Source organism: Ambystoma mexicanum, chromosome 14 (assembly GCF_040938575.1).
Source record: "Ambystoma mexicanum isolate Mex_15411 chromosome 14, UKY_AmexF1_1, whole genome shotgun sequence".
Lineage (NCBI taxonomy): Eukaryota > Metazoa > Chordata > Amphibia > Caudata > Ambystomatidae > Ambystoma > Ambystoma mexicanum.
The window spans coordinates 669,308,337-669,323,987 of NC_090940.1; the positions used below are offsets into that span (position 1 = coordinate 669,308,337).

The 15,651-nt window shown below is 47.5% G+C and overlaps 1 protein-coding gene across 2 annotated transcripts in view; it reads right to left on the bottom strand.

Moving 5' to 3' along the window:
- LOC138527137 (zinc finger protein 850-like) overlaps window positions 1-15,651 on the bottom strand; it is a 108,433-nt gene that overhangs the window by 40,521 nt on the left and 52,261 nt on the right. The gene's annotated exons all lie outside the window — the stretch shown is intronic.

Here is a 15,651-nt window from a genome sequence, read left to right on the forward strand (position 1 = left end):
ACAAAGCATCAAGGAGGCTCAACAGGAGCTAATAGGTAGAACAGTGTGAAGGAGGGGAGTCATTGAAGGTCCCTTAATGTGGCAATCAGGAGGACACTCAGCTAGGATTGGTGGGAATTAGCCGGAATTACCCAACTTGATCGAATTTAATTAATCAAAATGTACATTCGACCGAATTTGGCGAGTACCATTCAATCGATTATATTCAAGCAAGTTGGGTAAAAAATACTAAACATGTGAAGCCGGGGTTGCAGGTGTGTCCCCCGGTACTCCTGTTCTGTATGTTTGGCTTTCTGGGATTGCAGGGGTGTTCCCCGCTTCCTGAACATTGGAGGGGGGGGGGTGAAAAAAAAATAAGAAGAAAAAGAGGTCCCTGCGGCGTCAGATCTGACCCATGTAAGAGGGATGGAACTGACGCCGCAGGGTCAGGAGAGGTGGCGGAAGGAGAACAGGTAAGTGGGGGGTGTGTAGAGGAGGTAGTGGGGAATTAGGGGACATGGATTTGGTGAGTTTGGCTGCAGTAAAATTGTATTTGCTGCAAAATTGACTACAGTCAATTGCTCCGCAAACAAATCTACCACTGTCAAACAACCCTGATCCCATTAGTCCTGTACCTCAGCCCAGAGAGTAGGCCAGAGTCAAGAGAAAAGTCTGTAAGACCTCTGTGGTGGTCTCCTCAAATAGCAGAAGCTTTGTGGTGTGTTGGGTCCATCAGTCAAGTTCTGCTCCAGCACAAGGGAAGCTATCTGTGTGACCAACTGTTTGCAAAGATCAAACACCAGGATTTCACACCACTCAGCAAGCTGAAGAAAGATTGATGCCTTGACCAATTGAACAAAGATATTTTAGAACTTTTGTCTTCGAGTGACTCCAGAGGGAGACCCAGGACAATCCTATGAATGCTGTTCATTTGAGCAACTCTTATCAGGTGTTTGCAAGACTTCGCCATTCTGACTATCCTTTACTTCTGAACTCACTTGCACCACCTTTGAAAATATCCCTTAAAATATGTGTTCTTTGTGGGTGACTGACTTTGTGACGAGCTGTAAAGGGTTAACAGATCTTAGTAGACCCACTACAGTGAATTCCGCAGGTATGATATCAGCATATGCTGAGAAACCAGTTTAGGTGCAAAATAATGTCATTGGTTAAGACAATTTGGTAGTTCCATAATACAAAGGTTAAATGAGAATGTTGCAAAGATAGCCTCCAGGTTTAGGCCACTAATGTACATAGCCTTCTAGAATATTCCTCAACCAGGTTACCATGTTTGTGGGGAAACTGTGCATATTGTGTGAAATGCTGCTTGCTTTTCAATCCTTTGATTGCAGGATTCTGAGGAGCACAGTCCTGGTGAGAGGAAAAATCCACTCCAAATTACAGACAGCTCAGTCGGCCTCACTTTTATTGATAGAGCTCACCCTGCACATATCAGTCCCTGTTCCTAGACAGAGACAGATGAGGAAGGCACCCAACAAATATAAAACAAAGAAGTTGAAGTTGCCCATTAAGACAAGACTATTATGGAGGAAAATTCAAAAGCATTGGGAGACTCAAGGGCATGAGGATGTGTTCCGACCACACCTGTGGAGCAGATGAGATGATGGCTACCTGGATAGCCTTTGAGAGGATAGGCCACACCTGTGGAGCAGATGAGATGCTGGCTACCTGGATAGCCTTTGAGAGGATGGGCCACACCTGTGGATCAGTTGAGATGCTGGCTACCTGGATAGCCTTTGAGAGGATAAACCACACCTGTGGAGCAATTGAGATGCTGGCTACCTGGATAGCCTTTGAGAGGATAGGCCACACCTGTGGAGCAGTTGAGATGCTGGCTACCTGGATAGCCTTTGAGAGGATAAACCACACCTGTGGGGGAGCAGTTGAGATGCTGGCTACCTGGATAGCCTTTGAGAGGATAGACCACACCTGTGGAGCAGTTGAGATGCTGGCTACCTGGATAGCCTTTGAGAGGATAGACCACACCTGTGGAGCAGTTGAGATGCTGGCTACCTGGATAGCCTTTGAGAGGATGGGCCACACCTGTGGAGCAGTTGAGATGCTGGCTACCTGGATAGCCTTTGAGAGGATGGGCCACACCTGTGGAGCAGTTGAGATGCTGGCTACCTGGATAGCCTTTGAGAGGATAGACCACACCTGTGGAGCAGTTGAGATGCTGGATACCTGGATAGCCTTTGAGAGGATAGGCCACACCTGTGGAGGAGCAGTTGAGATGCTGGCTGCCTGGATAGCCTTTGAGAGGACAGGCCACACCTGTGGAGCAGTTGAGATGCTGGCTACCTGGATAGCCCTTGAGAGGATAGGCCACACCTGTGGAGCAATTGAGATGCTGGCTACCTAGATAGCCTTTGAGAGGATAGACCACACCTGTGGAGGAGCAGTTGAGATGCTGGCTACCTCGATAGCCTTTGAGAGGATAGGCCACACCTGTGGAGGAGCAGTTGAGATGCTGGCTACCTGGATAGCCTTTGAGAGGACAGGCCACACCTGTGGAGCCGTTGAGATGCTGGCTACCTGGATAGCCTTTGAGAGGATAGGCCACACCTGTGGAGCAGTTGAGATGCTGGCTACCTGGATAGCCTTTGAGAGAATAGGCCACACCTGTGAAGCAACTGAGATGCTGGCTACCTGGATAGCCTTTGAGAGGATAGGCCACACCTGTGGAACAGTTGAGATATTGGCTACCTGGATAGCCTTTGAGAGGATAGGCCACACCTGTGGAGCAGTTGAGATGCTGGCTACCTGGATAGCCTTTGGGAGAATAGGTCACACCTGTGGAGCAGTTGAGATGCTGGCTACCTGGATAGCCTTTGAGAGGATAGGCCACCCCTGTGGAGCAGTTGAGATGCTGGCTACCTGGATAGCCTTTGAGAGGACAGGCCACACCTGTGGAGCAGTTGAGATGCTGGCTACCTTGATAGCCTTTGAGAGGATAGGCCACCCCTGTGGAGCAGTTGAGATACTGGCTACCTGGATAGCCTTTGAGAGGATACGCCACACCTGTGGAGCAATTGAGATGCTGGCTACCTCGATAGCCTTTGAGAGGATAGACCACACCTGTGGAGGAGCAGTTGAGATGCTGGCTACCTGGATAGCCTTTGAGAGGATAGGCCAGACCTGTGGAGAAGCAGCTGAGATGCTGGCTACCTGGATAGCCTTTGAGAGGATAGGCCACACCTGTGGAGCAGTTGAGATGCTGGCTACCTGGATAGCCTTTGAGAGGATAGGCCAGACCTGTGGAGGAGCAGTTGGGATGCTAGCTACCTGGATAGCCTTTGAGAGGACAGGCCACACCTGTGGAACAGTTAAGATGCTGGCTACCTGGATAGCCTTTGAGAGAATAGGTCACACCTGTGGATCAGTTGAGATGCTGGCTACCTTGATAGCCTTTGAGAGGATAGGCCACCCCTGTGGAGCAGTTGAGATGCTGGCTACCTGGATAGCCTTTGAGAGGATAGGCCACACCTGTGGAGCAATTGCGATGCTGGCTACCTCGATAGCCTTTGAGAGGATAGACCACACCTGTGGAGGAGCAGTTGAGATGCTGGCTACCTGGATAGCCTTTGAGAGGATAGGCCAGACCTGTGGAGGAGCAGCTGAGATGCTGGCTACCTGGATAGCCTTTGAGAGGACAGGCCAGACCTGTGGAACAGTTAAGATGCTGGCTACCTGGATTGCCTTTGAGAGGACAGGCCACACCTGTGGAGCAGTTGAGATGCTGGCTACCTGGATTGCCTTTGAGAGGACAGGCCACACCTGTGGAGCAGTTGAGATGCTGGCTACCTGGATAGCCTTTGAGAGGATAGGCCACACCTGTGGAGCAGTTGAGATGCTGGCTACCTGGATAGCCTTTGAGAGGATAGGCCACACCTGTTGAGCAGTTGAGATGCTGGCTACCTGGATAGCCTTTGAGAGGATATGCCACACCTGTGAAGCAGTTGAGATGCTGGCTACCTGGATAGCCTTTGAGAGGATAGGCCACACCTGTGGGGGAGCAGTTGAGATGCTGGCTACCTGGATTGCCTTTGAGAGGACAGGCCACACCTGTGGAGCAGTTGAGATGCTGGCTACCTGGATTGCCTTTGAGAGGACAGGCCACACCTGTGGGGGAGCAGTTGAGATGCTGGCTACCTGGATAGCCTTTGAGAGGACAGGCCACACCTGTGGAACAGTTGAGATGCTGGCTACCTGGATAGCCTTTGAGAGGATAGGCCACACCTGTGGAGGAGCAGCTGAGATGCTGGCTACCTGGATAGCCTTTGAGAGGATAGGCCACACCTGTGGAGCAGTTGAGATGCTGGCTACCTGGATAGCCTTTGAGAGGATAGACCACACCTGTGGAGCAGTTGAGATGCTGGCTACCTGGATAGCCTTTGAGAGGATAGGCCACACCTGTGGAGGAGCAGCTGAGATGCTGGCTACCTGGATAGCCTTTGAGAGGATAGACCACACCTGTGGAGCAGTTGAGATGCTGGCTACCTGTATAGCCTTTGAGAGGATAGACCACACCTGTGGAGCAGTTGAGATGCTGGCTACCTGGATTGCCTTTGAGAGGACAGGCCACACCTGTGGGGGAGCAGTTGAGATGCTGGCTACCTGGATAGCCTTTGAGAGGACAGGCCACACCTGTGGAACAGTTGAGATGCTGGCTACCTGGATAGCCTTTGAGAGGATAGGCCACACCTGTGGAGGAGCAGCTGAGATGCTGGCTACCTGGATAGCCTTTGAGAGGATAGGCCACACCTGTGGAGCAGTTGAGATGCTGGCTACCTGGATAGCCTTTGAGAGGATAGACCACACCTGTGGAGCAGTTGAGATGCTGGCTACCTGGATAGCCTTTGAGAGGATAGGCCACACCTGTGGAGGAGCAGCTGAGATGCTGGCTACCTGGATAGCCTTTGAGAGGAAAGGCCACACCTGTGGAGCAGTTGAGATGCTGGCTACCTGGATAGCCTTTGAGAGGATAGGCCACACCTGTGGGGGAGCAGTTGAGATGCTGGCTACCTGGATTGCCTTTGAGAGGACAGGCCACACCTGTGGAGCAGTTGAGATGCTGGCTACCTGGATTGCCTTTGAGAGGACAGGCCACACCTGTGGGGGAGCAGTTGAGATGCTGGCTACCTGGATAGCCTTTGAGAGGACAGGCCACACCTGTGGAACAGTTGAGATGCTGGCTACCTGGATAGCCTTTGAGAGGATAGGCCACACCTGTGGAGGAGCAGCTGAGATGCTGGCTACCTGGATAGCCTTTGAGAGGATAGGCCACACCTGTGGAGCAGTTGAGATGCTGGCTACCTGGATAGCCTTTGAGAGGATAGACCACACCTGTGGAGCAGTTGAGATGCTGGCTACCTGGATAGCCTTTGAGAGGATAGGCCACACCTGTGGAGGAGCAGCTGAGATGCTGGCTACCTGGATAGCCTTTGAGAGGATAGACCACACCTGTGGAGCAGTTGAGATGCTGGCTACCTGGATAGACTTTGAGAGGATAGACCACACCTGTGGAGCAGTTGAGATGCTGGCTACCTGGATTGCCTTTGAGAGGACAGGCCACACCTGTGAGGGAGCAGTTGAGATGCTGGCTACCTGGATAGCCTTTGAGAGGACAGGCCACACCTGTGGAACAGTTGAGATGCTGGCTACCTGGATAGCCTTTGAGAGGATAGGCCACACCTGTGGAGGAGCAGCTGAGATGCTGGCTACCTGGATAGCCTTTGAGAGGATAGGCCACACCTGTGGAGCAGTTGAGATGCTGGCTACCTGGATAGCCTTTGAGAGGATAGACCACACCTGTGGAGCAGTTGAGATGCTGGCTACCTGGATAGCCTTTGAGAGGATAGGCCACACCTGTGGAGGAGCAGCTGAGATGCTGGCTACCTGGATAGCCTTTGAGAGGATAGGCCACACCTATGGAGCAGTTGAGATGCTGGCTACCTGGATAGCCTTTGAGAGGATAGGCCACACCTGTGGGGGAGCAGTTGAGATGCTGGCTACCTGGATAGCCTTTGAGAGGATAGGCCACACCTGTGGAGGAGCAGCTGAGATGCTGGCTACCTGGATAGCCTTTGAGAGGATAGGCCACACCTGTGGAGCAGCTGAGATGCTGGCTACCTGGATAGCCTTTGAGAGGATAGGCCACACCTGTGGGGGAGCAGTTGAGATGCTGGCTACCTGGATTGCCTTTGAGAGGATAGGCCACACCTGTGGAGGAGCAGCTGAGATGCTGGCTACCTGGATAGCCTTTGAGAGGATAGGCCACACCTGTGGAGCAGTTGAGATGCTGGCTACCTGGATAGCCTTTGAGAGGATAGGCCACACCTGTGGGGGAGCAGTTGAGATGCTGGCTACCTGGATAGCCTTTGAGAGGACAGGCCACACCTGTGGGGGAGCAGTTGAGATGCTGGCTACCTGGATTGCCTTTGAGAGGATAGGCCACACCTGTGGAGGAGCAGCTGAGATGCTGGCTACCTGGATAGCCTTTGAGAGGATAGGCCACACCTGTGGAGCAGTTGAGATGCTGGCTACCTGGATAGCCTTTGAGAGGATAGGCCACACCTGTGGGGGAGCAGTTGAGATGCTGGCTACCTGGATTGCCTTTGAGAGGATCAGATCTTGGATGTGTTCTCTGAAATGAGCAGGGTCATAGTCCAGGTTCACAGTCCAGGTTCCGAGCTTGAGTGCGGGCTTAGAGTGACCTGCCATTGCATAACAATGCAGTTTATAGCCGTACAAGACATTGCAAGGCATATAAAGGGTAATGCAAAGCAAGTCATGATAAAATATCCAGGCACCACATAGGCTCCCCTCTCCACACTCCATAATGTACTTCTGATTTCCATATAATCATTTCATTTGTTTGCTGCGATTGCTTGCTGTTGATTTTGAAAACCTTGCCTGGACTTTCTTGGCCAGAATCCCGATGGTGGCACCTGCAAGAGTTTCCTTTGAACTGCCAACCTTTTGGGCCATGAAAGGGAGTGGAAAGCACTGAAGACGCGCATCATTTGTTGCTGGTCTTTCGGAAAACCTTACTTGGACTTCCTTGCTCAGAATCCAGTTGGTTGCAACTGCGGGAGTTGAACTGCCAACTTTTTGGGCCATAAAAGGGAGTGGAAAGCGCTGAAACGGGCATAGCACTCTGCTGTCACGCCATCAGGCGTCATGGTATCGCCTGGCCCTGTAATGGAGGAAGGGTATGTTGGCGACAAACAACAAAATGAGTCTAGTGTGAACAACAAAGTTATGGTCAGAATAGCGGAGTGTGTGGAGCCCCCTAGATGTGGCTATCAGCCTATTCGTCCCAGGACATGTGCGCAGAAAACTATTTGTGTGCCGAGACTGGAAGAGAAAGGTAAGGCAACAACAAAAACCTCCCATTTCTTTACTGCCCGCGTGTCAGGGGGGTGACCCGATTGGGAACATACAGGTTGAAGAAATTAAAACATTGTTAACCTGCCTGGGATCTAAACTGACTGATAGCCTGTACTAGTGGAAAACGTGTCACTTCAGTCTATTGGAAATGCTGTTGATAATGAGAGTAGTTCCTCCATGACAATGTTTTTGGCTTTGGAAAAACTGCTGACGAATGTGGTTACTAAGTTTGAGGGCATTGAAGAAAAATGAGACCTACAATTAGTATTGCTGCATTAAATACAAAAAAGTAGGGGAAATCACATAATGATAACAAGTAAAAGCTCTACGGTTCTGGCAGAAACAGACAAAGGCATACATGCGAGATAAACCAAGGCTGGTATGGAAGCAAGTAACGAAGAGGAGGTGCAATATGCAGGTGTGTTGAGATTCAGAATTTGGAAGGTATGTGGCATACAGAGGGTGGCCATAGGAATGGGAATCTTCTACAGTGGGAGGCGGAGGCTACTGAAAGTATTGAGCTACCGGAGTGTCAAGAAGAGTGTGGTCCACAGAAGAAAAAAATTGAGAGGACTAACGTAACGGTAGCGAGACAAGCAGTATTGTATAGTAGTAACAAAATGAAGAAATGGAGGAATGAAACAAAGAGAGCTGAATCTAATAGAGTCACGAAAAGGGCCAATAGGTTCTTCTTTTGGACTCTGATAACGTTGAGGCGCCTCAGAATAGTTCAAAACATGTTGGTGTTGGGAAGGTTCTGAGAGGCTCAGAAGCATATTTAAAAACAATATGAGTTCTGAGTTATAAGAAGTGAGGGGTGGGGAGGGCAGAGAGGCTGCAATGATAGAGAGAGGGTTGCAAAGTGGCACTCCGAAAGTAAGAAATTGTACTAATGATATACGTTCCTTTTTTTAAGGAACAGGGTAAAAAATTAAGATGAAGACAGCAGTGGGGTCATGATAATAGAGGTAAGAAGAAGAAGAAATAAAGAGAAAGAAGGAGAAGCTTGATGGAGAATGGAGAAGACGTGCTAAAGGGATTGTAACCTCCATTCCAAAATTCACAATCAGGGTCAGACATGCAAAGTAAAGATGAGGGACTTCAAATAGTATGTCGGGTACACATAGAAACGTGCACCAAAGCTTGTAAGGCCTTCATGGATTTAACAGTTAGAGAGAACTCGGAAGTAGGCGCAAGAGGACAAAATCATGGTACACATCAGACGTCTAGCGGGGTTAACTGAGGGACTTGCACAAAAGTCTGTCCGGTGTCGAGTGTTTAACAGTTGCAGATTCCATAGGAGTAGGTAGGAGTGTTCACAAAGCCCTGCAGGAAGCTGTGACATCTGCAGGTAGGCATCCACTGATTAATCATACCATTGTCCTGCAGATTCCACAGGTTATAACTTCTGATGATTTCAAGATAATGGACCAGGTTGAGGAGGTAAATCAGACTAATTTCGAATGTCTTGTGTGCATGTGAAAACATATTGGAGTTCATTCTGTCATATGAGGAAGAATTATTCAAAAGAGGATCCGTGGGTAGTAAGGCAATGTTACCAGCAAAGACATTTGAGGGTCATAGGAGGAAAAGTGGGGGGGAGGGTTGATGGGAGGAACAAAAACTCAAGCCTCTGAGGAAAAGGATAACTGGTTAACTAATCAGAAGGATGTAGATCAGCAGAAGGGTGAGAAACAAAATTATTTAACACAGTTAGGGAAGAGGGACACAGAGCGTTCTTCTCAGGAGAGAGAGATAACAAAGAGGTGGATTGTTCCTGGCGAGGGTGGCATAAGGCCGTCCAAACTCACTCTACGAGCAACGCCCGACGAACATTGTTTGGTATGTTCATGGAATTCCCGTGGATCCCCTCACATTAACGCAGAGGGGGGGTCTCTTGGAAAAAATTAGATATTTGTATGATTATGGCACTGCAGGAGACCTGGATGACTGAGGCGGCTGAATTTGATGGAAGAACCACCATAAATGTCCCGGCAATTACGGGGCATAGAGGGAGGCCCAAAAGGGGGCCTTTTGACTAAGGTCTGTCATCTTTGGTCAATTGAGAAAAAGAAAGAGGGTGTGGAATCTGCCCTGACTAGAATGGTGAAGAATTTTTGTTGATTATCATTCTATATGATCCCCCTGGGATAATGGTGCATAAAGAAATACTCAAGATAGCGGGTGATGTCTTGAGGAAAACGAATAGGGATATCCTGGTAAAGGTATGTAGAGACTCCAACGCCAAGATCCTTCCTTCTGCAACTATTTATGTAGATGTTTCATCCTCTGCACCCATCGAGACGAATTAGTGTAAGAAGTAATACTCTATCAACATGATTTGAAAATGCTCAACGGCTTTTGTCCGGGAGATAGCCATATAGGTGGCACCAGCATAGGTAGCTGTGTAGGGAGTACTATTGACTATATATTCATAAATACAGCTGCGCTTAAAATGGTGAGGGACATGTCCTTGACTATTAGAGAAGAGAGCAACCACTTACTGTTATGCGTTTTATTGAAAAGTGAGCGTAGATTAGTCGAGGGTGATAATATTGGTGCTGTAAATATTAATGAAGAGAAGAACTGGATTAGCGGGAACCCAAGGAGTATGGTAAAAAACAAATATGGTGGCCGCCAGAGAACTTGGGAGTTTTATAATGTGAGGAGTGTAAGGAAGGCATGGTATCAAAAAGTGAAGACAGACACAAGTGATCACAGTTCAAGGGTGTTTATTGATCTTCAAAAAGGGTTATAAAACGCCTATCTAATACTAAATCTAAAGATGGGAGCAGACTACGACAATCAAATGGAAATAACACAGTCCTAGTAGAGTCTTGTATTTGTATTTTGTTTATTTGTATAGCGCGCCTGGCCCAAAGGCATCTGGGCACATATCTTAAGTTACAGAGACAGGTAATTTACAGACAGAGAACAGGTAAATATACAAGTATGGTATGTACAGGCATGATAAATATTACAAAGATACAACAATGTGTGAATAGTCTAAATACAGTGAAGGTTACAAAATTACATACAAGTAAGATACAGATATGCAATCACGGTGCAGCTCAGGCATGGGTAGCATCAAAGGTGCAGAGACAAGGTGTCTCAATGTCATGAGCTGTCAAAATAAAAGGGCCTATACTCATAAACCTATTGCCAATCCTTACTTCTAAATACAAATGGTGTGGGAAACAATGTTATGCAAAAGAAAAGTGTTCAAGAAATTATATGTCAGGATAGTTGAGCTGTTGGCTTCCCTTCCCCACGTTTTCAGGGCGGGACAAGGCGGCACACTCGAGCTTAGCACACACTCTGGCTTCTCTAGCACAAGGATGCAGTTCAAAACCTTAGTATCAGGGCTTTCTGGGCCAAAGTCTCTTTGCAACAAACAAACATTCAAAGTTCCTTTCTTCTCAAGATTCTTATACGCAGAATTTCTCAGGCTCAGACCCACTTAACACAATGTTCTCAATTGGCCTCCCTCAATCGGGCTCGGACCACTTTCTCATTTTCCAATCTTTCCCTTCTGTATCAAAAATTGAACACTTTCGACTGTGCACAGGACTTTGCTTGACCCGTCGCAGGACCACTTCGATTCACAATCTCTTTCTCATTACAACTCTTTAACTTTCACTTTGACCACTTCTTGGTTGGATACCTTACAGAGACATTCAATTGAGCATGCACTCTGTCAATGGTATTCTAGCTTTCCTTTCAAAGTTCATGCATTCAATCAGCGGTTTAACTTTACTCGCGCCTTTCATCACACACGTTTTAACAATTTTCGTTCCAGTACTCGTTATACTTGCAACCTTGGCTTCAACACAGACCAGTCCTGTATCTGTCTCCCCAACTCACCGGCTGTGTTGATTTCTCTGTTGCTACTTTGTTCTTGGAGCCAAGGACAGTACCACAGCGGCTGCTGCTTCTCCCCGACTCGATCAGTCATGTAGGAGGAGCGTGGGTACTCTCGACACACAATGCAGGATTCTTCAGACTGGTTTCCTGGCCTTAAGCTATCCAATCTCGAGGTCTCTCAAAAGCAAAAATGTTCTTCTGGAAAGGTCAAGTGAACTTCCCTCCTTGCCTACCACTCGCCGTCTTTTGTCCCTCATTCAGCTGCCGTCTCGAAACTGCTGTTTCCTCATGTGCTTTGCCTCGCTCATAGTGTGATTTTGTGCTCTGCCTTTTATCCGTGTGGGGAAGCTTAATGGAAGTCAGGTGTGCCTGATGGTCAGCAATTGCCTGACCTTGCCTGACCATTGTATTGGGACACATCAGGTAAACTACTTCTCGGTGTTAGTCTGTTTTCTCCCAGAGTGGGCTGTCTGTGTGAAAATGTTCCTGTAGGGAAAAGGGGTGATGGGTAGAGTTCCTATGTATCCTACCTGCTGGGATGGGATAAAGGTGTTACAGGGAAGGGGATACTGCATCTTGCCATCCAGTGTCCCACTCCCACAAGACCCCTCATCCAGGTGATCCTCCCGCACTGGTCCACCCCCAGGAACTGGATCCAATAGCGATGGCCGTGTCCTGGCCACCGGGATGACAGATCCCCCGGGAATAGTGGGTGAGACGCCTTCTGGTTTCTCACAGGAGCCAGGAATGAGAGGCTGACACAGAGGATTAATGGTTTTGTCCAAACACGGTTATTGAAACAAAAAGGGGTTGTAAAATGCCCCACTATCCCTATTCTAGGAGGTATTTCCCTGCCTAAAGCAAAGGGTGTGCCCAATGTTAAGAGGTCCAAAGCAAAAAAAAAGCCCTGTGTCCAAAATACTATTCTGGTCCTCACACTCTAAAAATGAACTCTACGGTGAAAAGGGAAATGTCTTTGGCCTTGAAAAGTGTGCAGATGCTCAAAAAGGAAAGGCGTAGCTACAACACTAACAGCTAAAAGAAAAAGGGGATACCATGCCTCGACCAATGATGTCACGTCACTCCCTTGAAGGGTTGCCTCCCCCCACGTGATCCTCCCTCATATAGGATCAGGCAGTGTCTGCTGTCCCCTGGCCACATGGGGAGAGGTCACCGCTGAGAGATTAGTGATGACTCCATTGGATTCATCACAATAAGCATTGGTGTAATGGGTGAATATTGCAAAGATGTGGTAGTGATAGATCACTTTGTTACCAGTATGAAGGTGATCAAAACACAAGTTGAGAACAGACCAGTACCCATAAATAGAGCCGTCTGTAAGGGGAATTTAAACGCAGAAATAATTTTGCCAACGTTATCCAGCAGGTCAAAAGTCAACTCAAATTGGACATAAAAGCCATCTTAAGTAATGAGATGCTGCATTATAACACCAGTCTGGTGGATTCTGAGATAAAAAGCTAAAAGGGGAACATCTAAAGTGGCTAAGAGAATATTTAAGATTGAAGGAAAATGAGAAGTGGCTGCAGCTGGCGGGCCATCTGTTAAAAAATGAACATAGCCTGTGTTGGGCAAAGATACATGCAAGGAGGTAATATGAATAGTGCTTCCAATGCAGAGTGGGTTAACTACACTGAAGGCACTATTGGCGTTGGACACAGCGAAGTTGCAGGTTGGCACTCGCCCACGAGTCGGGAGTGTGCGGCTTCTGTGTGCCTGACTTGGTTAAGTTGATAAAGAATGTAATGCTCACATCTACTCCCCTTGGATCTTCCTCTCAGGTGGCCAGGGAAAGGCAATCGCTCTTGGATCCTGACCCTGGGGGTGGATATGCGAGGGAGGATGACCTGGGTAGAGGGACCTTGGGGAGTGGGAGGAGGATGTCTTCAGGTGAGAAATGGTATCCCCCTTTCCCTTGTGAGAATGTGTCCTACCCTCCCCATGCCTTCATATGGTATGGTCAGTCTTTATTGCTTCCATACAGACCAACTGTCCAACAATCATATGTCTTTAAGACTGGGACGAGGAAGAGGCAACTAGGAGTAGTGCACACTTCTAGACAATTTCACCACTTTGGTACTGAGACGAGGAAGAGGACTATGGAGAAAAACCACTGCGTGGGTCAGGCATGTCCCATTAATAGGTATTACTATGGTCAGGCAAAGGACTTGCACCTGCAACCAATTCAGAGGCCACAGGTGCATAAAATGAGAGACCAGTGGGGAGGAAAGGGAGAACCTGCCTGGTGAGAAGGACGCAGCTGCGAGGTGAGGAGCAGGCTAGAGAGGGGCCTGTGGAGAGGATGCTGTGTACTGCAGAGGGGTGAGAGGCACTGCGACCTGAATGGGCCGTGAGAAGGTCAGAGCCCCTGCAGTCCCCTAAGCCGTGTGTTCCCAGCTAGAGCTGGGGAACACAGAAGACTCCGAATTGCTGTGAGCCGCTGCAGCGAGGTTCACAGATGGCAAGTGCCGTTTGCTGGAGCTCCCGACACGTACCTGGTAAGCAAATGGAAGCCAGAGAACTGACGGAAGACGGCAGGAGAAGCAGCCGAGCACCGGTGAGTGTGAGAAAGTGAACACTCATACTGTGGCGCTCCAGCGGCGGGAATTGGACATTTTTTTTATTATTTTTTTTTATTTTTATTTTCGTTCAGTTTTTACAAACTTTTTGAAAACTTTGACTTATTAAAAAAAAAAAAGCACTTTTAGAATACATCGAATAAAGTCCAAAAAACAAGAATGGGAAGTACGACTAGATGACAGACTTTCTCTTAGCTTAGCACAAGTGGACCATGGTATGTCTCCATTCGGGAGATTCATCTAATTCTCGTTTATTTCTGTACTCTTTACACCTTCCGTCTTCAGATCTATGTGTATATAGTAAATGGCTTCTTGTTCTGTGTCTTCACTATTCACCAAGTCGATCGTTTGCGGTTGTCTTATCCTCGCAATATGGCGATGTCTCCTCCAACCGAATTTGCATTTGATCAAGGAATCGCATCATTGCAATCAGCAGGGATTTACTTTCGCCAATGTGAAGATGTAGCCACCATTCTTCCGGAACATACGACAGGACTCGACTCCTCTCCTTCCTTAAGAAATTTTCTCGTTGACCTTTAAGTTCGGGGCACCGCAGGACCAGAGGTTTTAAATTTTTGTCTTCCTCTGAGCAGAACCTACATTTAGAGTTTCCAGCCGCAATCTTCCTCCGATGGATTAGGATCTCTTTGGTTTCATAGATGTTTAGGCAAAATTTTAAGTACAGTCTTCGTAATCGTTTGCATGGTGATAGCGTTAGATATTTTGCGAGTGTATTGCGTCTTTTGGCTTCAGGTGGAGTGTTTAGCATACATTTTTGAGACACTCTTTTTTCATTGATTTCTATCCAGTCCCAGTCTAATAATTTTCGTTTTACTAGATCTGGATTCTGCCATAAAGTATCTTCGTCTGAACCCAATTGTACTGGAATCTCTTTGCACTGGCGCTTCCACTCACACAATGCTGATTTTCCTTGTCCTTTGTCTTCTATAGTAGGTTTGCTACTTTGTGTGTTTTCCTGAACAGAGCCAGTTTGTTCCAGGTGATTCTCGCTTTAAGAGTAGAGATTTCTATCTCAAACAGTACACATGCTGTGGGTGTACTTAGTGGGATCTGTAGAATCCTTTTCCAAAAGATGCTTTCACAACGGGCCCATAATTTTGTGATCACACCCAAACATATTCTCGGCACCATAGGTGAGAATTGGGCTTACTTTACTTTGGTAAAATCTTCTTACCGGTTCATAAGAAAAGTTGCCATATTTTTGCTGTAGAATGGTACCCTGTGCTGTTAATAGTTTGCAGCTGTATAGGAGTTTTTTCATCATTGGGGTGTCATTTATGCTGGAGTTAATCATAGTTCCTAAATATCTTGTGTGCGGCACCTTGTTTAATTTATTTGGTCCTATTGACCACGTTGTTTTTTTTTTTTTTATTTGCAGTTCTTCCTCTTTGATTTTCCAATACTAAAATCTCCGATTTGGCCACATTGATCTCAAGACCCAAGTCTTCAGCAAAAGTTCTTAGTGCTGTGAGTTTTCTTTGGAGCCCTATGGGGGTCTGGTCTATAATTACCATGTCATCCGCATACATGATATGATTTATTGGCACTCCATTTATGAGCGGCGGAAATGAGACAACGGATGACAGTGATGTTCCAACTTCCGATATATAAAAGTTAAACAAGGTAGCTCCTAACGGGCACCCTTGTTTCACACCCCTCTCCGTTGGTATGGGCTTAGTTAGATTTCCTTCACGATCTAGTCTCACCTGTATATAGGTGTCGGAGTATAGATCTTTAATAGCATGGATAAGGCTCGCGTTGCATCCTCCTTCTTTGA